The sequence below is a fragment of the Symphalangus syndactylus genome, chromosome 9, assembly GCF_028878055.3.
Source record: "Symphalangus syndactylus isolate Jambi chromosome 9, NHGRI_mSymSyn1-v2.1_pri, whole genome shotgun sequence".
Lineage (NCBI taxonomy): Eukaryota > Metazoa > Chordata > Mammalia > Primates > Hylobatidae > Symphalangus > Symphalangus syndactylus.
In genome coordinates, this window is record NC_072431.2 from 113,358,313 (window position 1) to 113,384,389 (window position 26,077).

General features: G+C 37.0%; 1 long non-coding RNA gene across 1 annotated transcript in view; it reads left to right on the plus strand.

Annotated features, from left to right (window-relative positions):
* Positions 1-24,742, plus strand: part of LOC134731357 (uncharacterized) — a 177,339-nt gene extending 152,597 nt beyond the window's left edge. The window contains exon 3 of the long non-coding RNA XR_010113574.1: positions 24,645-24,742. This is a non-coding gene — a long non-coding RNA (uncharacterized lncRNA). The remainder of the gene's footprint in view (positions 1-24,644) is intronic.
* The last annotated feature ends 1,335 nt before the right edge of the window (positions 24,743-26,077 follow it).

Below are 26,077 nucleotides of genomic sequence, written 5' to 3' on the forward strand. Positions count from 1 at the left end.
CTTAGTTTGACTGGATATGAAATTCTGGGTTGAAAATTCTTTTCTTTAAGAATGTTGAATATTGGCCCACTTCCCCTTCTGGCTTCTAGGGTTTCTGCAGAGAGATCCGCTGTTAGTTTGATGGGCTTCCCTTTGTGGGTGACCTGACCTTTCTCTCTGGCTGCCCTTAACATTTTTTCCTTTATTTCAACCTTGCTGAATCTGACAATTATGTGTCTTGTGGTTGCCCTCCTTGAGGAGTATCGTTGTGGTGTTCTCTGTATTTCCTGATTTTGAATACTGGGCTGCCTTGCTAGGTTGGGGAAGTTCTCCTGGCTAATATCCTGAAGAGTGTTTTCTAACTTGGTACCATTCTCCCTGTCACTTTCAGGTACACCAATCAAACGTAGGTTTGGTCTTTTCACACAGTCCCATATTTCTTGGAGGCTTTGTTTGTTCCTTTTTAATCTTTTTTCTCTAATCTTCTCTTCATGGTTTAAGTTGATCTTCAATCTCTGATATCCTTTCTTCTGCTTGATCGATTTGGCTATCGATACTTGTGTATGCTTCACAAAGTTCTCATGCTGTGTTTTTTGGCTCCATCAGGTCATTTATGATCTTCTCTAAACTGGTTATTCTAGTTAGCAGTTCCTGTAACCTTTTATCAAGGTTCTTAGCTTCCTTGCATTGGGTTAGAACATGCTCCTTTAGCTGGGAGGACTTTGTTATTACCCACCTTCTGAAGCCTACTTCGGTCAATTTGTCAAACTCATTCTCCATCCAGTTTTATTCCCTTGTTGGAGAGGAATTGTGATTTTTTGGAAGAGAAGAGGCATTCTGGTTTTTGGAATTTTCAGCCTTTTTTTGCTGTTGTTTCCTCGTCTTCGTGGATTTATCTACCCTTGGTCTTTGATGTTGGTGACCTTGGGATGGGGTTTTTGCATGGGCATCCTTTTTGTTGATGTTGATGCTATGGCTTTCTGTTTATTAATTTTCCTTCTAACAGGCCCCTCTTCTGCAGGTCTGCTGGAGTTGGCTGGAGGTCCACTCCAGACCGTGTTTGCCTGGTTATCACCAGCAGAGGCTGCAGAACAGCAAAGATTGCTGCCAGCTCCTTCCTCTGGAAGCTTCATCCCAGAGGTGTGCCTGCCAGGTGCTGGCCAGAGCTCACCTGTGGGTGAGCTCACTTATAAGGTGTCTGTCAACCCCTGCTGGGAGTTGTCTTCCAGTCAGGAGGCACGGGGGTCAGGCTCCCACTTAAGCAGGCAGTCTGTCCTTTAGCAGAGCTTGAGTGCTGTGCTGGGAGATCTCCTGCTCTCTTCAGAGCTGGCAAGCAGGAACATTTAAGTCTTCTGAAGCTGCACCCACAGCCAGCCCTTCCCCTAGGTGCTCTCTACCAGGGAGATGGGAGTTTCATCTACAAGCCCCTGGCTGGGGCTTCTGCCTTTTTTTCAGAGATGCCTTGCCCAGCAAGGAGGAATCTAGAGAGTCAGTCTGGCTACAGTGGCTTTGCCATGCTGTGGTGGGGTCCACACATTTTGAACTTCCTGGTGGCTTTGTTTACACTGTGAGGGGAAAACCACCTACTCAAGCCTCAGTAATGGTGGACATCCCTCCCCCCATCAAGCTCGAGCATCCCAGGTGGACTTCAGACTGCTGTGCTGGCAGTGAGAATTTCAAGCCAGTGGATCTTACCTTGCTGGGTTCCATGGGGGTGGGAGCTGAGCAAGACCACTTGGCTCCCTGGCTTTAGCCCCCTTTTCAGTGGAGTGAATTGTTCTGTCTCACTAGCATTTCAGGCACCACTGGGGTGTGAAAAAAAACCCTGATGCTAGCTCAGTGTCTGCCCAAACGGTGGCCCAGTTTTGTGCTTGAAACCTAGGGCCCTGATGGTGTAGGCACACGAGGGAATCTCCTGGTCTGCGAGTTGGGAAGAACGTGGGAAAAGCGTAGTATCTGGGCCAGATACCACCGACTCTCACGACATGGTCCCTAAGGGCTTCCCTTGGCTAGGGGAGGTAGCTCTCTGGCCCCTCATGCTTCCTGGGTGAGGCGACTCCCCACACTTCTTCTGCTTGCCCTCTGTGGGCTGCACCCACTGTCTAACCTGTCCCAGTGAGAAAAACCGGGTACCTTAGTTGGAAATGCAGAAATCACCCACCTTCTGCATTGGTCTCACTGGGAGCTGCAGACTGGAGCTGTTCCTATTCGGCCATCTTGCCAGCCCCTCTGGAAATACAAATTATTATATATTTAGTTTTTATTTAAAAAAGCATAGAATTTCTTTGATTTGTGTTCTGAAATAGTGAAACTCTTTTTTTTTTCCACATAGTATTTAACATGAGATGAGAGCATGTTCTAGGTAACAGAATTGCTAAAACAAATAGATACATATCTAACATATAACTATTTCTTGTATCAACTTCAAAAAAATTGAAACTATGATAAGCTGTCATTTTGTAAAAAGAAACATATAACCAATAAAACCTATAGACAATGAAATTTGGGATGCCACTTTAAGATTATATGATTTTTCAAATATAAGAAGTCTTTAGAAAGAATATTTGATATTACAATTGGACTGTCCATCTCTATGCCAAAAATTTAACAGACTTATATATGGCAGTCAGTTAACATAAGAGTCATTAGGAGCTCAAGTTTTTAGTATATTTTTTATCTGTTTTTTTTTTTTTTTTTTTTTTTTTGAGACGGAGTCTTGCTGTCGCACAGACTGGAGTGCAGTGGCGCTATCTCAGCTCACTGCTGGCTCTGCCCCCCGGGGTTCACGCCATTCTCCTGCCTCAGCCTCCCGCGTAGCTGGGACTGCAGGCGCCCGCCACCTCACCCGGCTAATTTTTTGTATTTTTAGTAGAAACGGGGTTTCACTGTGTTAGCCAGGATGGTCTCGATCTCCTGACCTCATGATCCACCTGCCTCGGCCTCCCAAAGTGCTAGGATTACAGGCGTGAGCCACTGCGCCCGGCCTATTTTTTATCTTATGTCTATGGTTCTTTAAGTTATTTTGGTCATAGAACACTATAAAAGTTAGTGAGAACTATGGAACCATTTCTCAGAAAAATATGGAATTTATAACACCTTATGTATGCCATTACTTTTAATGGCAAAAATCACAATTACTTTTGTACCAACCTAATAATTTCCTGAACTTGCTGGAGTTCTAAAGTTCATCAGTGGCTCCTTAGGGCTGAAGAAACCATTTTGTTCAATAGTAAAGTTCATAATATGTATTGGTTTCTATCCCTTCAAAGGCCTGGCATTAAACAGAATAGATGCTCAAGAAATATTTAATTTTCTTCAAGATAGGCATCTGAATATTTATATTTAAAAATGATCTTTAAATAAATGTAGTCATAAAATGGTCATTTTCCCACAGAAATATACAGATTCAATGATATTCTTATCAAACTACCATCAGTTTTAACAGAAATTAAACTATTCTAAATTTCATATGAAACTAAAAAAATGTCTGAATAGCCAAAGCAATCCTAAGCAAAAAGAAGAAAGCCAGAAACATCACATTATCTGACTTCAGACTATACTACATGACTATAGCAAATGAAACAGCATGGTACCAGTAGAAAAACAGACACATAGACCAATGGAACAGAATAGAGAACTTAGAAATAAAGCTGCACACCTACAGCCATCTCGTCTTCTATAAAGTCAACGATAATTAAAACAATATAGAAAAGATTCCCTCTTCAGTAAATGGTGCTGGGATAATTGGCTAGTCATATGCAGAAGAATGAAACTGGACTCCTACCTTTCACTATAAACAAAAAATTAACTCAAGTTGGATTAAAGTTTTAAATGGGGCAGGGCATGGTGACTCATGCCTGTAATCCCAGCACTTTGGGAGGCCAAGGCAGGTGGATTATTTGAGGTCAGGATTTCGAGATCAGCCTGGCCAACATGGTGAAACCCTGTCTCTACTAAAAATACAAAAATTAGCTGGGCGTGGTTGTGTGTACCTGTAATCCCAGCTACTTGGGAGACTGAGGCAGGAGAATCACTGGAACCCGAGAGACGGAGGCTGCAGTGAGCCGAGTTTGCACCACTGCACCCCAGCCTGGGCGACAAGAGTGAAACCCCGTCTCAAAAAAAAAAAAAAGTTTTAAATGTAAGATCTCAAACTTTAAGAATCCTACAAGAAAACCTCAGAAAGATTATTCTGAACATGGGGCCTAGGAAATAATTTTAATTCTAGTTAATTTTCTGACCTTCATTTGCTCAGTGATCTTCAGAAAATCTCTTAACTTTATTTCCTCAACTGAACTCTGTATTTCTGCCTACCTCTCATAATCATTGTTATGATCAGATGACATTATTGTCTGAAGAGAGCTTGAAAACTATACAATTATATACACAAGAAACATAACCATCATTTTCTGATTAATTAGATTTCCTGTAAGTTGTGAAAGACATATTGAAGGCTTTCTTTGTTTTAAATCTGAGAAGATTGTATCTGTGCTTGGCTATATAAGCTAAGAAAATTGTTCACTTCTCTAGCATATGTTTGCCTCTGGACTCTTTCAACAAATTTTTCCATTTCAAGTAGCACTAAAAGGAGATAAAGAGTGGATAAAATTTGCATGGTTTGAAAACTTTCTAAAACTAAGTGTCCAACAAACATTTTGGTGCTTGTGATAATATTTCAAAGAGACACTATTGAAGGAGAATGGTGTAATGGGGAGAGATGGACACAAGACAAAGAAGAGAAGGAGAAAAAAAATAGGATGTAGAAGAGGGAAGGGATGAATAAATGTTTCTAGAAAGCTTGAGGAGGATAGTATCTAACCCAGACCAGGGCTAAATCTCTTTTTGAAATCTGTATTATGATCTCTCTTTATGGAAGTGCCAATTAAACTAAGAAGCAGTGCAATAAACCAAGAAGAATACAAGTATTTGAGCCAGAGAGACATCAGTTTGCATACAGGTTCAGGAAGTTTCTAGCTACCTGAACTTGGGGAGGTTATTTGATTTCTGTATAGCAGTCTCCTCCTATCTAAATAACTACCTGGCATAGTCCTGGACCCATGGTTGATGCTCTGTAAATGAAAGCAATTATTTTTGTACCTAAGATTGGATAAGGATGGAATTATAGGACAAAGATGTGTTTAGTTATTGGATAGGAGAAAACAAAGTATTGGGTGGGTATACATTGTACGTATAATTGAGACTATACTCACAAATAATGAATGAGAATCATTTTTGGTAGGAGTAAATATATCAAGTAACCAGAAGTTGAAATAATGAACAATCATCCAATTTGAAAGTGTATGGGGATTATATTATTCTAAGTACTTTGAAGCTTCAGGGAAGCTTGGAGTTCATTCACTTCATGCCACTCAGCCACAGTCACTGACCAAAAATAAATTTGACCATGGTATATTACCATATATTTGCTATCCCAGATCTTTGTGGGGTCTTGAAGCAAGAAATAGAACTGTGCTGAAGCTGTGAATGTCTTAGGATTTGCATATAGTTTGAAAGACCTATGGTGGATGAATAGGATAGCTACGCTTAGGTGATAACACAGCTGCTCTGTAAATACTGCAGAAAAGGGTTTAGTTGGATCACAGAATTTCCAGCATGGGGAAAATGTTCAGGAAACATGGCTATTAGAGAAATTGGGTCATCTATCATAGAGATTATAATCTAATTTTCAAGATCAGAGATAGATACTTTATCTCACCCAGATCTTACTAACCTTCATGTGCTCAGGAAAGAAACCTTCTTGACTCTGCCATGCTGCGTCATCTCTGCAGTGTGCTTTCTTTTTGGATGCAGATTAGCCTGGCTCACTGTCAAGTCACCTTCTCCTCCTGTTGGTTGCCAAGACTGATGCTCTAGACCATGTCTTGCTTTTGTGCTCCCTAAATGAGAACTTAATGCTTGCCTCACTTGTGTCCCTTTTTTGCTATAAAGATACAAAAAAAAAAAAAAAATCCCAGCTATGGTGGACTTTTAATAACTTTGGACCGAAGTCTTTGATTTTCATATTTTTCTTCTCTAGTTTTTAACTGGGGCTTCTGGCAGAAACGTTCACACCAGAGAACACCTGGAGAACAGTAATTATCACCCAAATCTCCCCTCTTGTTTGATATGGACTGTTGCTTTAAGGGGATTCCCCTCTAGAAAAGGTTTCTCTCTCAAGAAACAAAAACAAACAAAACTTTGTTGAAGGCTCTCCTCTAGGAAATCTTCTAGACATAGGTGTTTAAATTCTAAGATGATCAAATATTGGGCCATTTCCATCATGTGGCGTTTAACAGTTTTGAGTTAAAATAGGTCTTTGTGTAATAAAACATTCTCCTGGTAATTTTACATCAAATAAAGTTTTGGTAAAGCTTTTTATAAAAATAGATTATTGTCTGTTTTAACAAACATTTTTTAACATTGACAAAGATATCCCAAGTAATTTCTCATGGAACCTGGGTGACAAAGAGGAGTTTTTTTCTGGAGAAAAGAGTAAATTAAATCTGCAAGTTGCAAACACAATAGAAGAATGGCATGTTTATAAAAGTTCTTACATGTAATAAACCAACTGTTTAGCGCTGAGATTAAGCTTGAGTTTCAAATTGTTTGCCTTTAAACAGCAGTTTCTTCATTGTGCTTTGGAAAGCCCTGATTTGGTTCTGGCTGCTTAATTAATAAATGCAATTCAACTTTCCCCTCAATGAAAAAGTAAGGCATTAGACTAGATGCCTGTGGCATGCAGAGCAATAAACAACATGGCTCCAAATTTTAATAGGAACAATGCCATTTTTTCTAGAATCGTTAATTCCTTATCTTGCGGATGCATGCCTGCTAACTAGCCCTTTGTATTTACTTCAAATTCATCAGTTTGAGATGCTGCTGGACTCTATTCTTACTGATTTAAAAAAGTATTCTGTATTGAGAGCAAAAACACATCATCATAGTTTCAGATCATGCCATGTCATTGTTGAGTAGGTTTCACATTCAGTATTTTAACTTTGTAAGCTGGATGGTCAATGCAAAGTTTACTCAGAAATCATTTAGGTGGTTATGAACCCATAACAAGCAGCAAGCTTGTTTGCTTTGTAACACTGAACTTTCACATTATAGCTGGGCTGTTGTGGGTGGCATATTTCCATAGCATCCTCAATTTGTCTCCCAAATGGATTAGGCCAGAGGGTCCTACTTCACCAGACTGTCTTATTGCTTTACAGATATACCCTAGTTAGTAAAATTAATGAAGTGAGCACCAGGTTTTGTTTGCCTTTCCTTGAGATATTTATCTAGAAGAGTGGGTGGTGGTTTCTTACATTGATTTCATTTATTTTGTAAATTTAGAGTTCAAACGAAGATCTATTCTTTCTCTCTCCTTCCTTCCTCTTTTAGTTGTGGCTTCCTTCTGTCACCTCATTTACAAATGAGGGAAATGAACCTCAAGAAGGTGAAGAGGCTAGCTCATGATCACATGACCAAGTTGCTCCGAATCAGGCTTAGGTTTTTTGATTCCAGTGAAAGGTCAAGTTATGTAAACTCCTAAAATAATTAATTTACTTTATCCCCATGGTAGTGTTAGTAATGTCAGAGAAGGTAGTTAGGCAATATGAGCAGGGCAGGAGAGCCCCCTTCCCCCAACCAGGAATGTCAGGCAATCATCAGGTGATGGTCTGGCAGTTGTTAAACTGTCTCTCTAAAATAATAATTGGTTGCAGCTGGTGCCAGGAAAAGCAGCCCCCTATATATAGAAAACACCTGAAGCTGGTGATTAGCAGCTTCCTGATAACATGTCAGGAGTTGGGTGAGTGAGCTCAAGCATAAGCACTGAGAGGCAAAATGGCAGAGTTTAACTGATGTGTAACCTTCCTCTAGGAAGGCTCACCTGGTAAGAGAAAAACATAAGTGAGCATGTGCACAGCTTTGGTAAACACACGGTACATGCGGCTCCTCCCAAGTGCTGGCAGGCTACTGTGCATGCAGATAGCCTACCTCAAGGAAATACCAGGAGAGAAGGAACACAAACCCTGGAACCATGTCAGTGTCTAAAACCACAAGTCAAGGGTTGGACTGTGCACTTGGATTTCTCAAGTTGCCCACTTGGCCCTTTTTCAAGTGTACTATACTACCTCTCATTCTTGGCCTAAAACTTTTTTAGTAAACTTTCACTCCTGCTCTAAAAATTTGCTTTGGTCTCTCACTCTGCCTTATGACCCTGACAAATTGTTTCCTCTAAGGAGGCAAGAATCAAGCTGCTGCAGACCCATATGGATTCACCATTGCTAACAGTAATAGTTAAGATGCCTTATGTAAAATTACATAAGAATACTTAATAATATGAACTAAATACTGTAATGCTGATGAGGAGCCCAATCATTAGGTGGGCAAAGGCTTGGGAGAGATTAACCAATGTTTCCAATTAGGAATATTTAGACCACCATCACCTATTCACAAAAGCAGCAATTTCTGAAAGTATTTATGTGTTAAAAATGGATACTCATGGAAAATATTGCCTCTGCACAATTACAGGAATTGATTTTTATTACTCTGCGTCTAGATTTATGTATCAAAGTTCTAACATCTAATGGGAACTTGGCACGGCTTTGCCTTAGTGCTGCAAGATGATAGTCAAAGACTTCTTTTTTCTTGAGTTCTGTTGCCAGTGATGCATCATAATCAGTTTTCCCTCTAATCCTAAATCCCACCACTTGACTCAAAGTTTCTTCTTCTGTGGATATTTTGCTCATTTAAAGAAGTAACATATGCTTGTGCCATCTACAACCTGCCAGCTCCACCTGACTTTCAGAAGTCAACACAAAAGAACTTTTTTTAAAAATTATTATTATTTTTTAAAAGCATCCTCTGCAGTTTTTGGTCGATCACATACTTTGCAAATGTAATGTATCATTTGTGCAACATCTTAAGAGGTCCTGCTTTGTTAGTTTTTATTCATGACTTGACATAGCTGAAAGATTTCTCCGTATACTCAGCCATCACAATCTCTTCCCTCAACCCTTGGCAAGAAAAAAGTGAAACAACCTGGATAGCTACAGTTGTGGTTCTCTTTTTGTGTAACTCAGGAAGATTTGTCCACACTGATAGAGCACAATTTGAAAAAGGGTAGGTGGAACAACAGGCTATAATAGTCAAAACCAAACTATTTTTCAAGTGACTTTTTTGTTTATGCAACTTTTCATTTATTATATTTGCTTTCTGTGGATAGATTCTTTTTATATTCAATATTCATGCTTTTTAAACATTTAGGTAGTTTACTGTTTATATTTTAATGGAGATTGAAGGAGTTAAGTTCACCGTACACAGTAGTAGTTATTCTGATATATGCAATTCTTATTCCTCATGAGGCTGAGGCTAAAATTATTAACCTTCTTTTTAGGTTTCAGGCTTGCTAAGTATGCAACTGATATCTGTAAAATAAGCAAATAATATAACCTACTTATATGGATGATGTGAAAATAAAGTGAGATGATGCATATGAAATGCTTAGTATGGTGTCTGGTACATAGTAAACATTCAGTGAATATTAGCTATGGTAATATTAATAGGAACAATAATCTCTTCAGTAAGAAGAGGATTGAGGTAATTAATTAATTGTCAATAAGAAAATCTGTATATGACTAAAAAGTAAAAATCAATTTCTAGAAAATACTTTTGATACTGCTATTTTTCTCTATAATTTTAAATGCTGTTTCAAAATTTATCTGTGAAAAATCCATACTTCTTTTGACACAGGATTTAAGAGGATTGTAATAAAAACAAAGAAACATTTTTATATATAATAGAAATAGAAAAGAAAATAATATACACAGGGTGATTTACATGTTTTTGCTCTGTTGAATTTCAGATTGGCCTCAGAACTTGGCACAACTAGGATAAGAGGACCATTTAGTTCTGACCTCACATCCATGAAAAGGCCTTGAATTTAGACTTTTAGTATTATCTATTAGTAAGTTATGTAAAGAGCCCCAGAAATATCCTAACAGACTCACATCTCCATCTTAGAACTTTAGTCCCGTATCTTTTTTTCTGAACTTGCCTTCAGTGTTCTAATTATTTAATTAATTTTTGTAAATCCTGCAATTATCTTGGAATAAGGTATTTAAATTTATTGTATTTGTGCATGTGTGCCAAAGGCAAATCATTAATTTGCTAAATATAAGCATTTTAGAACGCTGTTTTGTAAGTCATTGTTGTAACTCTGTTTTGACTTTCTTCTTCTTTTTTTTTAATTTGAAAATATACATGGTGTCTCCAAAAGTGGAAGTTTTCCAGGCTTTTATTTTGACCCTCAGGAGTGCCTAGCAAGGAATCCAAGTGGTATTGCACTTAACAGGTAGCTTTAGAAGGCATGAGTGGAGTATAGAAAATGGAGGGGAACAAGACCGGTCACGGTGGCTCATGCCTGTAATCCCAGCACTTTGGGAGGCTGAGACGGGCCGATCACGAGGTCGGGAGATCAAGACCATCCTGGCTAACATGGTGAAATCCCGTCTCTACTAAAAATACAAAAAAATTAGCCTGGCGTGGTGGTAGGTGCCTGTAATCCCAGCTACTCGGGAGGCTGAGGCAGAACAGGAGAAGCGCTTGAACCCGGGAGGCGGAGGGTGCAGTGAGCTGAGATCTCGCCTTTGCACTCCAGCCTGGGTGACAGAGAGAGACTCCGTCTCAAAGAAAGAAAAGAAAAGAAAATAGAGGGTTACAGAGAAACCAGGGATATTTGGGACAGCCCTGAAGGCCCATTGACAATTGCTGCAGAAACAGTGATTGTTTATTGTTGTGTGGATAAAGTTAGAGTCAAAAATTCTCCTATAGAACATAGTGGTAAATATTACATTCCTTACCTAAAATTATTGAAGATCCTTTTTGAAGTTTAAAGTCATTAAACTAAAAAGTTAACATTCTGTTGCAATGTGCCTAGTAGTGATATACTGCTGAAAGACAAATGCAAAAGAGAGTGTAAAAAGAATCAGTGATGGATTTGCAACCGAGATATTTGAATAACTTATTTCCCTTCGCAACATACACAAAAAGCCTATTACCTGCCTTGAGTATAAAGGGATAGCATGCATAAATAGCTGCAAAATTTATGTTAATTTTAGAATATGTAAATTACCTTTATTAATAGGTCACACTGAATGTGAAATGTGTCTTCAACCACTGCAGACCTTTAATAAAGCAAGATCAACAAGAAATCTATCTTCTCTATCATGGATATAAAAATACAAATTAAAAATCAAACAGAGTATGGGGAATAGAAAGTTGTTAGCTGTTGAAAATGAATATATTTATTCAAATATATTTGTCCTTTAGCACTGATAAATTTTGTAAATGCATCAAAGAACAGAAAATATTTTTATTATTTTTGCTTTGGGTTAATGTAGTCATATGCAGGGCTTGACCAAATAAATTTATTCCAAGAAATTACATTCAAATTTGAATCCAGTAGATTGATATGAGGTTATAAAAAAGAGATACTACTTGTAACTTGCATTATCTGTTATTACATTGTTGTCCTAATCTAATGTGTGTTCATTTTGTAATCCAAAAGAAAACTCTGATTTATAAATCTTTAATCTTAAAAGGGACATTGCAAGAACTATTTTAGTTTTAAATTTTTCATATCTATTTTACATATATACACATATATAAATTTCATATGTAAATTACACACATATATGTAATTGTGTTCACCATTAAAATATGGACCAGTTGGCATGTTTCTCTTTAAACCAAGGTGATATGTACCAGTTAAATGTGTCTGGTATTTATAAAATGTGGTGCAGAAACATATCCTAAAATACTGGGTCTTTTATTGGAGAAACCTAAAAGGGGACATATCAGTCAGAATTAAAGTCAACTCTATGGGCCCCTGATTTATGGGGAAGAAAACTGCAGATGGCTAGATCTTTTCTGTGGTTTGCTTTTATTTCCCAGGATTTGCTTATATCATTCTTTATCATTTAGTGTTCCAATATTTAATGATGTAATGATACCTTCTACTGTAGACTTTATGTAGTCTTGGTGTCAGCCTGATGCTGGATAATGTAAATGTGATATCCTTGACACCAAAAAATCGGAAGAATCTCAGTCTGTCTGAGAAGTATTATAGACCTAACGGGCACATGCCCTAGGTCACAAGATGACAAGGCTATCCAAGAAGATATGGTCACTGGAAGAGAGTATCAAGGAAAACATCTCTAGTTAGTCTGACATTTGTATTCATAGGTTCACTGCTTCTAACTATTGTGATGGTGCCCTTACTGCTTATTATATGGTCTGGTAATATTAAGGTGAAGTGAGATGGTTGAGCTGGAAACAGATTATGCAATGAGAATTCTGCTTTTTTGCAAACCATGGAAAAGTTCACCTTCTTTCCATCATCTGTAACTCCAGACAGGTCATAGTTTTCCATGTAAATAATAGTAACAATGAATATTTCTGTTTTAAAAATTAATGTATTATTTAAAAATTATATTAATTTTTTAAAATTGATAAATAAAATTGTATATATTTATCATGTAAAACAAGAAGTTTGGAAATATGTATACATTGTGGAATGGCTAAATAGAACTAATTAATGTATGTACTGCCTCACACACTTACCATTTTTTTGTGGTAGGAACACTTAAAATCTACTTTCTTAGTGACCGTTTTCAAGAATACAATACATTGTTACTAACTATAGTCACTATGTTGTACAATAGATCTCTTAAACTTATTCCTCCTGTCTGTCTGAAATTTTGTACCCTTTTACCAACATTTCCCCAATCCCTGTCTCCTAATCCCTGGTAAGCACAATTCTGCTCTCTGCTTCTGAGTTCAACTTCTTTAGATTTTTAAAAGAGTCAATAAAAATGTGCAAAATTTAGTATAGTTTCATGGCAATTGTCACTAAAACAATTGATTCATTTTTTACCATCATTCCTGTCTTTCATCTTCACAGGTGGACGTGCTTAGTGCACTTGACTTAGCTTAGTGCCAATTTTATCTCTGGGTGCCTGAATCATTGGATTTCTTTGTGTGTCTGAATCATTGGATTTCTTTGCTGCATGGCAATTTTCTGCTTCATTCTTCAAGTGGTTTATACATTGACATTTATGAGTCTTAGTTACTGGGTTTCCATAATCTATTTCAAGGTATTAGGTTACTGAACATCAATCTATTTGGTCTATATCAATTTTCAGATATTTGGATAGTCATATTTGGTTTTTTTCTTTCATTCCTGATCTAGATTTCTGGTACTTGACCAACTGACATGATTTCCAAGTTGCAAATCAGCTTTCTGTGCTCCTGACCTCAGAATAACAGAGCCTTGTACATTCTACCAAATATTCACAGCATGACTTAGGTTTGCCTAGACCTAAAGATTTAGTTGTTGTAATCGGGGCAGTAGCATTGTTGCCTGAATCTGATAGTGACAGAAGGCCGAGACATCCAAGGACTTGTACTTAGAACCAACAGCTTTAGTGGCAGGAAACCATATTTGTAGAGAGAGAAATCCATTTTGACAGTGAATTTTAGATGGTGGACATCTTTATTTTCTTCATCTACTTTTCCTTAGATACAATCTTTTCTCTGATGATTTCCTCGTATTATTATAAAAAATGATATTTCCTTTCTATTTCTTCCCAGCACTTTACTACCAAGAAAGAACTTCCTTTCCACTTTCTTTCTGCTCAGTAGTTTGAATGTAAAGAATATATTTTTTGAGTTAAACTACAATCTTAATATTTAATGGATCAGGGTAAACACAATATGACCTTGTAACATTTAGGACTGTATTTAATGATAAAGATAACTTACGACCCAATTCAAGTAATTAGAACAATATAGAGGAATTATTGGCTCCTTAGGTTAGACATTCTGAGGTAGGATTGTGCCTTAATTATCTAGTGATATGTAAAAAATTATCCCCAAACTTAGCAGCTTAACATAATAAACTTTCATTACTTTGTAGTTTCTGTGAGTCAATAATAAAAAATGGCTTTGCTTGGTGGATCTAGGTCAGGATTTCCCATAGGTTGCAGTCAAGTTGTTGGCCAGCACTGTAGTTATCTGAACACTTGCTTGGGGTTGGTGAGTCTCCTTCCAAGATTACTTACTCACATTGTAGGTGGCAGAGACCTCATTTCCTCTCTGCTCTTAGCAGGAGGCTCAGTTCCATGGCATGTGGACCTCTCAGGGCTGCTTGAGTGTCCTTATAGCAATGCAGCTGATTTCCCCTAGAATATGTGATGAGAGAGAGAAGGAATTTGCAAAGCCTTTTATGGTCTAGTTTTAGAAGTTAGATGCTGTCAATTTTGCCACACTGTACTTGTTAGAAGTGAGTCATTAGGTTCAGTCCAAGAGAGGAAAAGTAAGCTCTATCTATTAAAGAAGTAAAAAAAAAATTGTAGACATACTTTAAATTCTCCAAAGATTGTCTTCAGGAATGGTTTGATTCAGCATATCTACAGTGTCATCTCAGACCAGTTTTGACCTTTGGGGTTTGATTTGCAGGATGAGCATTATCCAAAGGAGTGGTTCTCCATGTGGTATCAAAATTGTTTCCACAATTCTAACCTTCCAAGATAAGAGAATGTGTTGGTAGTTTTCTGAGAAGAGCAAGACATTCTCCTTTGGAAAGATTAGTAGCATACTACCCTTCATTTCTTATTTGGTTTAACTTTTCAGCTTTTATAAATTAACTTTTATAAATGAACTTTGTGGGAACAAGGCATTTTGATCATTGTCTTTGGGCTGGGTCATCTGCATCAATCAGTGTGGCAGAGGAAATGGGATTATCTTGATTAGATTAGAAAATCTGTTCCCCTGAAACTGAAGTTAGGTAATAACTATGTTCCCCTTCTATATCCCTACCCAAATTGTATGGTTGCTCAACTATGGGGAAACAGTTTAATAGATATTGGTGAGGCAGAAAATTAAAGATCTCTATCTCTGCCACAAAGACATCAGATTCTGTGTTGGCAAGAGTAGACTGAATCTTTATAAAATGTATTAATATAAGTAAAAGAAACAGAAAACTAAAAAAGCAAAAAGAAGAAAATTTACTAAGGTAAACTAACAGTTGCATTTATATTTTAATCATACATTAACAATTTGGAATTCTGATTTACATATCAGGTTTATGAACTGAATCAGTTAGCATAAGTCTGCGTGGTTTTATATTCTCTTGGTGTACTGTCAAAATCTGAGCCCCCCAAAAGGCAAAGTCCGGCCTGAGATAAATTTGGCTATAGAATATTATGCTTATTGATACTACTTCTGTACTAATTAGACATTAATTTTTTCTTTAAAATTTTTTTTAACTTTTAGTTTCAGGGGTACTGTGCAGGTTTGTTCTATAGGCAAACTTGTGTCATGGGCATTTAGTGTAGAGAGTATTTCATCAGTCAAGTACTAAGCACAGTACCAATGGGTATTTGTTTTGATCCTCTCCCTTCTGCTACCCTCCACCCTCAAGTCGGTCCCAGCATTTGTTGTTCCCCTCTTTGTGTCTAGGTGTTCTCATTATTTAGCTCTCACTTATAAATGAGAATATGCAGTATTTGGTTTTCCGTTCCTGTGTTCTGTTTCTGTTTGCTTAGGATAATGGCCTCCAGCTGGATCCATGCGTCTATAAAGGACATGATCTCAGTTTTTTTTAAGGCTGCATAGTACTCTATGGTGTATATGTACCACATTTTCTTTATCCAGTCTACCATTGATGAACATTTAGGTTGATTCTATGTTTTTGCTATTGTGAATAGTGCTGCAATAAACATATATGTGCATGTGTCTTTATTATAGAATAGTTTATATTCCTTTGGGTGTATGTCCAATAATGGGATTGCTGGGTTGAATGGTAATTCTGTTTTCAGTTCTTTGAGGAATCACCACACTGCATTCCACAATGGCTGAGCTCATTTACTCTCCCACAAGAAGTGTGTGTTTCCTTTTCTCTGTAACCTCTCCAGCTGCTGTTATGTTTAAATTTTTTAATAATAGCCATTTCTACTGGTGTGAGATGGTATCTCATTGTGGTTTTGATTTGCGTTTCTCTAATGATTAGTGATGTTGTGCATTTTTTCATATGCTTTTGGCTGAATGTATGTCTTTTGAAAAGTGTCTGTTCATGTCTTTTGCCCACATTGTAATGGGCTTTTTTTTTTGCTTTCATTTCATTATTTACCCAAAAGTCATTCTAGGAGCAGGTTGCTTAATTTTTATATATTTGTATGATTTTGAGCTATTTTCTTTGTATGAAATTCTATTTTTATGGTGCTGCCGTCTGAGTGTGTGGTTGGTATAATTTTAGGTTTTTAAAAATTTGCTGGGGATTGTTTCATAGGCATCTACAGAACTCTCCATGCCAAAACAACAGAATATACATTCTCCTCATAATGACATGGCACATACTCTAAAATCAACTAACCTTTTCAAAAAATTTTAATTCTGCATCTATCATAAAACTTTACTAATTAAGATCTAGAACCTCTAGCTAAAGTTAATCCCCCCCAACACATCTAGATGATAGTAAACAAAAATAAATCCAAGCATTGCCTATGGTTTTAATTTTTAACCCTTTAACATTTGTTGAAGAAAACTCTTTGCTGTATGTCAAGAAGTCTTCAACATTTTTTTTTCTCTTTTTCAAAGTAATGATTTATGGGAACTATAGTTTTACTCTTTTCCATTGATTCATTGACATTTCATAATGGGAGTAAGCACTTTGACACTGGAAAAAATGGAAAAGATTCCATCACATTTTATCATGACTGAAATATAAAATGATTTATATATTCTAGTGAAGAATGCATAATCTAGCATGCTTAATAGTGTTAAATATAGAATTCTGTCCTGTTTGGATTAATAATTAAGGATAGAGGATAAATAAGCTTATATTTTGATAAAATAGATGGAATCTGCTTTTGGTTTTTATTCACCAAGTGCCGTATGATTTTGAGAGAAGACTTAGATCATGAATTTTGCTACATGACTGGCTGTTTCCTAATGTGAACTTCCCTCATGTTCAATAGAATACTGTTTGTATTGCTCAGAAAGTAATATATTTTCTACTATTATTACTCAGTTACCCTTATAAAACTATAGTGTCTAATGTTCTGCCTGGATGAAGTTCAAATAGGTTTTAAAAGACTTCCGATAACTGTATGTAGTACCAGGAACAGCAAATACCATAAATGTCTATATTAATGTATGTGTGAATATATGTTTTTGAAACCGTCCTTATAAATTTTATAAAATGAATCAGGGAAGAAGGGGGTAGGAGAAATGAAAATAAACCAAGCTTAATTATGCAGAACATTCAGATTAATGTAGCACATTCTGCATTAATCATCAGGTCGGCTTGCTTTCTGACCTGCTTCCTCATAGTGTTTTGGTGCCTATTGTTCTAGACTCACGTAGATCCTAGATTGTAGTTCCCCTTAACTGCTTTGTAGATAACAACTTAAACATTATGAAATATTAAGTTTTCCCCTTGAGATATTCTTTCAGGTCCTACATGCCAGTTGAAACTACTAATATCCACTTTTCCAAAGGACCCCACAGGAGCTGACTCACCGAAGAATGCAGTTTTCACATCCTGATAACTTTATCACCCTTACCCTGACCACTCAATGTTTCCAGTTTTTTAGCCCCTCACCGTCCGTAATCTCCTTAAAAACCCCAGCCCAGAATCCTTGGGGAGGTGGATGTTAGGGTCTTGACAGAGCAGGGGCACCATCACCTTGGACAAACACCACCACTTTAAGTTCTAGCTCCCTTTCTAACCTCACGCATTTCAAGGAAATCACTTCTCTTCTAAGAACAAGCAGCAAGAAAGAGCAGACAGTAAAACACAGATAAGACACGTCAGGCACAGAGGGAGGGGGAAAGTCTCTTGGGTAACTACCAAACTTCACACTCACACAATGGGCCCCAGTAAAACAGTGGGCCCTAGTAAGCACATTACTTTCCCTTTAGGTGTACTAAGATAGGAAAGCTAAAAGAAGACTCAGGGGATATGCCTGCAGCTGCAGGAAGATGTATACAAAAACTCTCCCTCCCACATAAGCAAGACAAAGAGACACAGAAACATTGGAAGCCTGTGATAAGGTGTGCCACCTGAATCTCTAAAAACTCTTAGTCTGTAAGAGAGAATGCCTCTGACCTAACTCGGCCAGAAGCCCGTCTCAGGTTTATTCTCCAAAATAAACCTGTCTTTGACTGTTGAGCTGCTTTTCATGTTTCTTTCCTCTTTCTTTAACTGTTACAGGTCTCCTCCCATCTCCTCACTTGATGCCCTGCAATTGTGAAGCTCTGTGCTGCAAACCCTCCTGTCTCCGTGTATTGGTCTGTTACTGCACAGCAGACATACAGACCTGTTGGTCTTCTAACATTTTTAGTATACTTAGTTATAGGTGGCTTTCTATGGCTAACTTCCCCTAAACCCTGAGGTGTTCCAACTAATAGACAGATATTTCAAGATTTCTGATTTAATAGAAGTGCATTAGTTCCAGGAATCATTGTACTTGTGTAAAGTCTGTGCCTATGGAGAATGAGAGTGTTGTAGATAGTGTTGAATTAAGTAAAGCAGAAATCATGTTTAATTAAAAAGTATTATTCTTAGCTAATGTTTTTCTGTCTAAATTCACCTATTACCCCCTTCACCGTTTGTCTGTGTAGACAGAGCCTAAAGTAATCTATGTAAAGATCATGCATATAAAAAAAAGAGATTAATCCTGTCTCCTCTATAGAATATTGTTAAGTGCATTAGGTGAAAGGCTAATCTCTGTTATCAACAATAAAGGAGGGAACTAATTGGAAAGATTTTAGAAAAGATCAATAAAAATTAATTAGAACATCTAAAGTATTTTTTTCAAAGCAAGTACAAAGGAGTTGAAAACATAGCCCTTTGATGAATAAGAAATAGTCTACTTGAAGAGGAGAAAAATCAAGATTCAAAAAGTGCTTGCTCTTTCTGAACATAGACTTTGGGAGTAAATCTTTTGTGCTCCTCATGACCATCACACACACAAAATAATATTGGAAAGAAAGACTAAATATAAATTAAATTGGATTTATTTTTTCTATTTATTTATTCTATTTATTTATTATTATTCTATTCTGTTTATTTATTCTATTTATTGGATACCTACTCTGTGCTGGTCACTGGGCTAAGGGTACTACATAACTTACTGCATTACATCTGCATGATGACTCATTGGAATGTATACTATTTTGACAACCTCCTCCCTCTTCCTGCTTTCTAAAATAGCAAAATCAAGTTTAGGGAGGGTAGCCAATTTGCCTAAGGTTAAAAGGCCAGTAAGTATTGTATCTGGGGTTTGGACTTTGGATGATGTGTAGGATGATGTGATTTTAGAGCCAGAACTAAGTCAGATGTCATGTCCATTTGGGCTGAATACTTTTTAAAAAGCATTAGATTTGGCTGTAGAGTTCAAAGGCCACAAAGACCTATTACAGGTGTTTAGCTTTCCCTGGCAGATCCCTTAAGCATGAACTGCAAGCTCCACAGCAGCTGGAAAAAGACAAGACAGGTTTTCTTCTCCTCTTATTTCTAATACATCAGATAATCATTTTTTAAATCTAATGCAATGAAGCCTTGTATTAGAAATGCCTTTGAATCTGTATGTTTGGCCTCAATAAAAAGAATTGTTTAGTTCTTAATATTGTCACTGAATTGGAATTTAAATGTCTTTCTTCTGTGAGCTTTTTGTATTAAATGCAGGACGGCTTAGATTATGCATTATTTCACAAGCTAGTTATATCACCTAAAGATGAATAATGTTCTTTGGAAGGTTTTTCACAAATGAGAACTTTAAAAAAAACATAGGACCATGCATACTGAAGAAAATAATTAAAATAACTTATTAAAAGGTCATTGTCATTGGTTGTTTGTAATTTATTCTGTAGAGCAAGAGCAGAGAACCTAGGAATTAATTAGCATTTCTTACCAAAGCATGTGATTGCTGTTCCCAGTCACTACTGAGGTAAATTTTATTTGTTTCCTCTCTAATATTCAGTAGAAGGTGTTTTTTTTTCCTCCCAAGCATAACTTTCATTGAAAGTTTTTATCAGCTCTGGACTTCATAACAAATATTGAATACATTTAGTTCTCCAATAGATGACATAATTGTTGGCTCAGGGTAGTCCATATTTTTCATTTTACTTCGTCTGAATAAATGCTTTTTGTAATGAGCATCCATGGTCAAGAAGGGATTAAATAAGTTCTAAGAAAATTACCTCTAGGCTTGGCACGGTGGCTCAAGCCTGTAATCCCAGCACCTTGGGAGGCCAAGGCGGGCAGATCACGAGGTCAGGACATCGAGACTATCCTGGCTAACACGGTGAAACCCTGTCTCTACTAAAAATACAAAAAATTAGCCAGGCATGGTGGCAGGTGCCTGTAGTCCCAGCTACTCGGGAGGCTGCGGCAGGAGAATCCCTTGAACCTAGGAGGTGGAGGTTGCAGTGAGCAGACATTGTGTCACTGTTCTGTAGCCTGGGTGACAGAGCGAGACTCCATCTCAAAAAAAAGAAAATCTGTGCTTTTTGCCTCATTTAAATGTCACTGATGAATTTTCTATATTGGAATGAAATGACCAGATTTGGGGATTATCTCTTATGATTTAGGATTTATTGTGTTTGCTTAGTATAATGAATTTATTCTAATAATAATTATGATACTATGATTAGCCAAGAAAAACTTGAAGCCAAAATGATTTTGGACTTCATCATCCAAAATCTGAACAAGAGGGGTACAGAAGTCTAAGGAATTATACTGGATCAGCACAGTTGCTCACACCTGGAATCCTAGCACTTCGGTAGGCTGAGGCAGGAAGATCTCTTGGTTCCAGGAGTTCCAGACTGGCCTGTGAAACAAAGTGAGAACCTGTCTCTATAAAAAATAAAAACATTAGCCAGGTGTGGTGTCTCATGCCTGTAGTCCCAGCTATTCAGGAGGCTGAGGTGGGAGAATCACTTGAGTCCATGAGTTCGAGGCTGCAGTGAGCTATGATGATGGTGCCACTGCACTCCAGCCTGAGTGACAGAGTGAGATCCTGTATCAAAAAAGAAAAAAAAAAGGAATTATGTCTGATAAGAGTACTCCTCTTTGCTCCAGTAGAATAGTGAGGAAGAAGATCTTGTCACTAGATGACACCGAACATTCCAGTACAACAAAATCTCTATAACTTGCATAAAAAGATTATTTGTAGAATCTGGTGCCTTTTTAAAAATAATATAAAACAAAAAGATAGCTTCAAAAGTAATTTAGATATCTTTTACAAGTTTCCTGCATTAAAGTATAATCTATATTTCTTTAACATTTATGTCATAATACTAAGAAAGTATTTTATTTATATATACCACACCTTAAACTAGATTACAAGAATCCAAAAAAACCCCACAAAAAATAGTATACATTAGCAATAGGAAATAAAGATTCCCTTATTAGTTCTGTTAAATTTGGAATGGAAATTGTGAAGCAAGTATACCGTTTGATCTTAGTATAACTCAAACATGAAGAATTTTTATTTAGATTTATAGGCTCTGTGGTCATTTTGACTCTTTTAAACATCTCTGTAATTAGTCTTAGCAAAATTCCAAGAAACCTGAAAGTAATGTGATAGAGTGGAAAGGTCATAGATTTAGATTTAGAAGGTATATTTAATTTTAGCTCTACCACTGAGTAACTGAGGATTCTTTGGCTACTTACTTAACTACTCTAAGCATCAGGTTTCCCGCTGTAAAATGGGGATGATAAATTCCACCTTGTTGAGTTGTTGGGATGACCAAAGGAAATGTTGTATGTAGGTAAAATACCTACCGAACCACTTGGCAATATATAAAGATTTGTTGCCCTCTTCACCTTTTCTTAATAATACAAAGTATTACACACAATGTGGAAATTTCTGGTATTGGCATGTAATGAACGTGTTCATGTACAGCTAAGAAAAAAAGCTACCACAAACTGTATGCATTCTAATATATGTTCTAAATAGACATACTTTTATGCAGATTTTACTCTAACAAATTATTTGAAGAAATCATGATACTAGTAATGGCAAATGCCCTTTTCCCAAAATGGCTTTCCTGGTTCCACAAAATAAGCACCAGATTTTTGCAAATAATCTTCCAAGCCTCTATCAGGTAAGTTTTATTCCTTGTCATTGTGGAAAATGCTGAAGGGCTACAATTTGTTCATAAATATGTTTAAGGAAAGTGTTCTTTGTTGTTTTCAAAACTTCTACTTTTTTTTCTCAGATGTATCTCACAGGTATTTCATTTCTATCTTTTATTTCCTACTCTTCTGATTTAGTTCCTGCCTGGCAAAAGTTTAGTTTCTGTTTTCCTTTCTGTAAGTTTCTATTTAACTAACTGAAACTAGTGTTAGCTCATTTGAGCCATCATCAATATTTGCTGAACCAGAATGATTTTTTTACACTTGTCAATAGTCCCAAGGAATATATTTGAAAGTCTTGCCTTGAAAAGTAAAATGAACAATGCTTCTGCAGATTGTGTCAAAATGAGTTGACACCTGATGAAAAAAATGATTAGGAAAGATAGTATTCTGTCCCTTGATAGCTGGGAATACTTTCAGAGTTCAAACTACTGTTTACCTCAGTAATTAACTAGAATTTAAAAAATGATTTTGAGAACCAATGTCAGCTCAAAGTGTATGTTAGGAATATTTTTTTTCTCACTGGGAGTATTTTCCCTGATGTACGAAGAACTTGAATATTCATCTTTGAGACAGTCTACCTAGTCCCCTGGTTGGTTAGAGTTCTCACATTATCTGCAAGGCATACCAAAATTTGGTAAATGCTTTTTGATGAAAACAGTGTTTTAAATTTTAGGGACAAGATACCTCTAGAACTTTATAATATTTCTCTGCCAGGGTTCTTACAGGGTAAGTTATGAAGAAACTGAAAGTTAGAGGAAGGAATGGAAGGATGAGAACAGCCAAGGCTGGAAAATACCCCAGGGCCCAACAAAGGAAAGGTAGAGTTAGAACCATACCTTTTCAATTGTTAAATAATTTAAAATTTTAAAGGTAGCTTTATAACTTGTAAAAGGATAATATATTTCAACAATGTACTCCTAGGTCAAAGTAGAGCTTACTCTGGGTAAGCAGTCCAAGATATGTGCACTAGTTTGGTTTGAGAGGACTCTAGGAATAGAGAATTTATATCCTTCCCTCGTGGACAGTAACACAGGACTTAACAATATTTAATATAGAAATGGCTTTATCCTAAATCTTTCTGGCTTTAATTTTAATCCATATGTCCTCTCTGGAAATGAGAAAATAATGGCTTAGCTTCTTGAAAACTCTTACATTTTTCAAATATGGACATGCAGGACATAAAATTCCTGCATGTCCATACAGGTTGAAGATCTCAATATCTTTTAATTTTCCTGGACTTCACCATATTAGCAAAAGGAAGGAAGCTTGAGTTATAATCTGCATTCAAAAAGTTCTGATGGAAATTTTACTGTTCCTTATGACAAGTTAGTCCAGGCTAAAGAAAATGTCAGTCACTTTCCTTTTAGCTAGAAGGATATCAAGTCAATGTTGAAATAGTATTTATATTAATCATGATGACTAGAAGGCCCATTTGGCAGAAAGCTCTTAAGAAAGAGGTGAATTATCTTTGATAAGTGGGCAAATAAATTTATCATTTCTTTAATTTGTATAATTATTGAATGTAATGCATGAAGGACAGACTTGTATCTGGGGCCTGACGAGGGTGCATATAAAAGAATTTGGGTGAACATGATGGAGACTGGGTTATTGAGGGACAGAAGATTCTGAAATTATAAAATGGTTTTGATTGACTAAAGTGCTTTTGTGAGTCGAATTAAAGAACACTGAACTTCATGAGACTGAAGCTTCTGGTGACGAATTGTTTTAGAACTCAGATCGAGGGAGAAATTTCAAAAGGAATGAAGTATGGAAGAACTTTGAGAGAACTGAGCAGTTGATAGGGTAGGAGTAGTGGTAGGGTCTGAGGGCTCGCATGATACATATTAGAGGATTAACAGGATGATACACATCTGTGGAAAAATTTGGGAAGTACTCTTACATCATAGCATTGCTTAGCATTCAGTCATATTATATCCTAAAGTAACAAAGCCCTTTGGTGCTTTGGGAGTCTATGGAGAACTGATTCCAGGAAGAGTTGCCATTGATGCAAATTTAGTTCCTGTGATCAAGTCATGAGAACACTTTGGCACTAATGAGTAAGGGCTTACATGGGGTCCAGGAAGATGGGACTAGGGACCCTGGTTACAAGTAAGGGCCTTGAGTTTTATAGAAGCCTTGATGAGGGTGGGACATAGGAGTGTATTCCTTTTTAGAATACCTTATCCTAATGGAATCTCCAAGTTGAATACACATTAAGAACAGATAATGGGTGCTTTATGTATATCTATTAATGGAATGAATATTTGCTTTTAAGAAGAATGATTAAGAAGACAGTCTCACTTCTCACAGTGGCTCACTGTCTTCTCTCAAACCGTATGCTCAGCCTGTATTTAATGACTTATATAATTCCTTCAACTTTCTTTGTTCTCTCACCACACCAGTAATTTGAACTTGCTGTACCTCTTGTTGGAAATTCTTTTCCTCACTTTTTGCTTCTGTCTATTAGACCACCATGAAGACTCCTCAGAGGTGAGATTTTCTTCAATCATCCTGACCAAGACTCTTCGTTCTGCACCCCTGGTTCTCTGTACTTGATCTATCATAGTATCAAACACGTTGTCCTGTTTTAATAAACTGAGTTTTGAAATCAGAGGCTGTGTCTTTTCCTTCCTATTACTTATATCATGGTGCTTGGCACAGAGTATTTGTGTTCATTAAATATTTTTTGGGTAGATGAGTGAATAAATGAATGAAAATAAGCAGAACCAAGCACCTTCTGGCACCATATGTGCTTATACTAGAATTCTACAGCATTTAACCATGAAACCAAAAATATTTTGCGGATAGAATTTCATTGCGAGTCCAGTTTTACAGGGGCTCTTATGCTTGCTGAGCATGAGAAAGGTTCCTCCTGACTCACGTAAATTATACAGATATAGAACTGATTATTTGATAAATGGATCAGTGTATCTACTGTCTCGTGGTTCCATTTCATATGTTGTTCTAAGTTAAACAACTAGAAAGTAAGGATTTGTGGGTCTTAATATCAGGTTTAGCACCAAAGTTGATAATGAATTTGGTCACATTATATTACATTCTAGAGCCATATCCATATTAAGAAAATCATATTTCCTTTTTGTAAGCTGCTGCAAAGCCTGTTTAGAAAGAAGGATATAAATAGATTCAATACAATCATAACATTAAAATTATTCTCTAGAAGTGGTTTGAGGGATTGTGTTGCATGCTAACCATCTGAGTGATAAAATCTTTCCTCAGGAGACTTCTGAAGGAAAAAGAAAAGAACCAAAGAATCATAGATCTGTTAATTATCCAGGTTTTCCTGGAGAGTATTTCCCTCTCAGGGTGGAGCCCAATTGGCTTGTCTCCAGTTCTCAATGATTTTCTCTTCTCTGGTAACTTCATCCTCCCCTCTGCTATTCATATGGTTATAATGATAGCAGCTTGCCTCCCCAATATGATCTTGCGCCATGGCCTCAAATGACCCAACAGGGCTAATAAGTTAAAATTGAGTCTTTAGGAAATTCCAGGCCAGGCACAGTGGCTCACGCCTGTAATCCCAGCACTCTGGGAGGCCGAGGCGGGTGGATCACAAGGTCAGGAGATCGAGACCATCCTGGCTAACACAGTGAAACCCCATCTCTACTAAAAATACAAAAAATTAGCCGGGCATGGTGGTGGGCACCTGTAGTCCCAGCTACTCGGGAGGCTGAGGCAGGAGAATGGCGTGAACCCGGGAGGCAGAGCTTGCAGTGAGCTGAGATTGTGCCACTGCACTCCAGCATGGGCGACAGAGCGAGACTCCGTCTCAAAAAAAAAAAAAAAAAAAATGCCAGAGTTCAAGTCATTCTAAGGTGTGGCTGACTTTAGAACAGAGATGTATGCTAGGTAACTATTGATGGTAATGGGTTTTTCTGTGGA